At 54.0% G+C, this 3,965-nt stretch overlaps 1 non-coding gene across 1 annotated transcript in view; it reads left to right on the top strand.

Moving 5' to 3' along the window:
* Positions 1–3,839: 3,839 nt before the first annotated feature.
* Positions 3,840–3,965, top strand: part of LOC126126719 (small subunit ribosomal RNA) — a 1,909-nt gene continuing 1,783 nt past the window's right edge. Inside the window, exon 1 of the ribosomal RNA XR_007526842.1 lies at positions 3,840–3,965. This exon is cut by the window's right edge and continues 1,783 nt beyond it. This is a non-coding gene — a ribosomal RNA (small subunit ribosomal RNA).

Here is a 3,965-nt window from a genome sequence, read left to right as displayed (position 1 = left end):
CATCGCTAGGTCCCACAGTACCCATTTTCCGACGCCACCCACAAAGCCTGCATCATCTGTCCACCACAGGAACCCGAACGCCAGTGCCTGCGTCGCACGAAGTAGTCAACCGACAATCACCCCACCCGCACCCGCACCCGCACCCGCACGTGCCCCACCCCAACCGCCGAAATCGCAACTCCAGCGGATGAACGGCGGACTCTTCCCGCACTCGTACGTTGCAATCCACCCCCTATATCTTGCGTTTCACGAAGAGTTATATCCAATATGCCAAATTCCCGCTGTCCCTATACATGCTGTAAGTCTGTGCACACAATATGAACCACACCTCAGCGAGACACTCTATCACACATTACTCTCTGCCTGTAACAGACACAGATACAATATGTAAGCACCAGCATGGACCAACGTCCGGTGCATCCTCTCCGCCACAGTACACCATCCACACTATGATAACCACACCAGGGAGTCCAATTCCTAAAATAGAATATCCCACCCGTCCGACATCCACAACTGCTCAGATAAGCCACCAACACCCACACATGGTCCTACACAGGGGTGCACCCAACACCACCACACTGCCACCTGTTACGGCACAGAAACAATGGCAGGAATGAATCACACAGGTGTGCCGCAACCACAGACGCGGCGCGCCTCCAGTCACGAGCGAAAAGCGCATAAGCGCATCCTGACGAGACATAACTGCTGTGACATACTGACGCTGCCTCAGACATTCACTTACAATGATCACTACCAACGAACCTCGCCCCCCCCCCCCCCAACAACACACTCTCTTACACGTTGTGTACTGTAATCCAACCCATTTCGCACCTTAACCTAACCCATTTTGCACCTTAACCTAACCAAATTCGTAACGCAATTTGTACCACAATTTCTACCGCAATGTAACGCAATTTGTACCGCAATGTAACGCAATTTGTACCGCAATGTAACGCAATTTGTACCGCAATGTAACGCAATTTGTACCGCAATGTAACGCAATTTGTACCGCAATGTAACGCAATTTGTACCGCAATGTAACGCAATTTGTACCGCAATGTAACGCAATTTGTACCGCAATGTAACGCAATTTGTACCGCAATGTAACGCAATTTGTACCGCAATGTAACCCAAGTTGTGCCTTAACCTAACCCAAGTTGTGCCTTAACCTAACCCAAGTTGTGCCTTAACCTAACCCAAGTTGTGCCTTAACCTAACCCAAGTTGTGCCTTAACCTAACCCAAGTTGTGCCTTAACCTAACCCAAGTTGTGCCTTAACCTAACCCAAGTTGTGCCTTAACCTAACCCAAGTTGTGCCTTAACCTAACCCAAGTTGTGCCTTAACCTAACCCAAGTTGTGCCTTAACCTAACCCAAGTTGTGCCTTAACCTAACCCAAGTTGTGCCTTAACCTAACCCAAGTTGTGCCTTAACCTAACCCAAGTTGTGCCTTAACCTAACCCAAGTTGTGCCTTAACCTAACCCAAGTTGTGCCTTAACCTAACCCAAGTTGTGCCTTAACCTAACCCAAGTTGTGCCTTAACCTAACCCAAGTTGTGCCTTAACCTAACCCAAGTTGTGCCTTAACCTAACCCACGTTGTGCCTTAACCTAACCCAAGTTGTGCCTTAACCTAACCCACGTTGTGCCTTAACCTAACCCACGTTGTGCCTTAACCTAACCCACGTTGTGCCTTAACCTAACCCACGTTGTGCCTTAACCTAACCCACGTTGTGCCTTAACCTAACCCACGTTGTGCCTTAACCTAACCCACGTTGTGCCTTAACCTAACCCACGTTGTGCCTTAACCTAACCCACGTTGTGCCTTAACCTAACCCACGTTGTGCCTTAACCTAACCCACGTTGTGCCTTAACCTAACCCACGTTGTGCCTTAACCTAACCCACGTTGTGCCTTAACCTAACCCACGTTGTGCCTTAACCTAACCCACGTTGTGCCTTAACCTAACCCACGTTGTGCCTTAACCTAACCCACGTTGTGCCTTAACCTAACCCACGTTGTGCCTTAACCTAACCCACGTTGTGCCTTAACCTAACCCACGTTGTGCCTTAACCTAACCCACGTTGTGCCTTAACCTGCTCTGTAATTGGCATATGACACGTTACATTAATCTAGTGTTGTCTAACCACAACCCTCTGAATATAGTTCGCTACTCGCACCGCCCACCCTCTTGTGTATCGTTTCATGTTCAACACTTCGCAAGTGTTGCTTACTTTTTACATGCTCCCGCTGTACACTGTAATGTGGACGACTGCAGGATGTACATCGCCCCCCCCCTCCCCCCCCCCTGCCTTCGCACGCTGGTCGTTCAGGTGCTTGCGTGTTCAATGCCCTTCGCAGCTGTTCACTGGCATTCGCATGTCGAAGCGCTCAGTCTACGTCGTGGTACGGCCTGTGTCCACTGTCCGCTGATGTCGTAAGCTTAACCCTCACATTGTACTGCACATAGGTCCGTATGTACTGAATGATACGCTGTGGCACATGTGTGACCGTACAACGACTGCGCCCAACAACAGCGAACCATACGGTCCAAATGTTGTGCACTCAGCCACGTGCCGTCTCCCCATAACAGCTACATTGCAGTGTGGTACGCCATAGAGACGTGTGGGAGTAACGGACGCCCTGGATGGCGATCAGCATGAGCCGTCTGTTGATGTAGTGGCGCGTGTATTCAAACGTAGTCGTCTCTTCTCACACAGTGTGATAGCATGGTGCACCGCGTTCCACATCTGCGACATGGTACAGATGCTGGTTGACAGTCGGTGTCGTAATGGACATCGCATACGTAGGGGGCCACCTCCCACGTGTTCTCTAGTCGTGCACATTTTGTTGCGTGTATGTGGGCAGACGTAGTGTGTCGTGGCACCTAACAGACAGGTATGCAATAATCGTTGCATTTGCAAACTGGGATGGACGTCTACGTTTGCTGGTGACGTTACGCAAATGAACAACTGGTAAACCCATTGTGGTGCGGTTGTTGTTGCTGGAGGTAAATCAGTAAGGGCAAATCTGTGTGTGAAGCGATACGCGGCGGTGGCTGGGTGGGACCGTCCCCGGCCGGTGAGGGGGGGCCGCCCGGCGTGCTGGCCGCGCGGTGCGTGGGCGCACGCGCTACAGCCGGCTGGTGGGGGCGCCCAGTGGCAGGCGCGCCGGCCGACGGACGCGGCAGGCGGCGCAGCTGCGCGCCGGGGCACCCTGCGCGCGGCGCCGGGCGGCCAAAGTGGGTCCTCGCGGGCCCGGTGCGAAGCGCGGTGGACATCTGCAGTGTGCTGGTCCGACTGAGGACTGTGTGCGTTGAGGATGCGCCGCCGCCCGGCACTCGGCGCCGCGACGCCGTCTGCTGCTCGGTCGCCCCAGCGGTTCTCGCTGGTGGTTTGTATCGCAGTTGTGCAGACGTGTTGGCACGTGCGCTGTGCTGGGAGAGTTCGCTTCGGCACCCACGTGGGGCCTTTGCCCTTCTGTGGCGCTGGCGTTGGAGCTGCCGGTCACCGTAGGTGGCGCGTGTTGTCTCCCGCCGGCAATGCCACGACAGCACGCTCCCGGGCCTCTGTCGGCAGCGGCAAGCTCAGTTGGGAGCACGGGTGGTCGCACCTAAAGCGTCTACTCGCCTAACTCCGGGCGATTGCGCCTCTCTCGAACCCGACCAAGTACTTAGGACGGCGCTGCGCGCCGCCGGGACCTGAGAGGGTTTCGAGGTGTATTGTGCAGGGGAGCTCAGCCTCCTCCTGTTTGCAGAATAATTGAGCGGACGCTTGCGTGTTCGCGCGGGCCCCTGGGACACACTCCCGGGCGGCCGGCTGCTCAGCTCTAGTTGACGCAGCTCCCTGGTTGATCCTGCCAGTAGTCATATGCTTGTCTCAAAGATTAAGCCATGCATGTCTCAGTACAAGCCGCATTAAGGTGAAACCGCGAATGGCTCATTAAATCAGTTATGGTTCCTTAGATCG

This window comes from Schistocerca cancellata, unplaced genomic scaffold (assembly GCF_023864275.1).
Source record: "Schistocerca cancellata isolate TAMUIC-IGC-003103 unplaced genomic scaffold, iqSchCanc2.1 HiC_scaffold_463, whole genome shotgun sequence".
In the NCBI taxonomy this organism is placed as follows: domain Eukaryota; kingdom Metazoa; phylum Arthropoda; class Insecta; order Orthoptera; family Acrididae; genus Schistocerca; species Schistocerca cancellata.
Note: the sequence above shows the minus strand (reverse complement) of the source record. Positions and strands in the feature narration are given on the sequence as shown.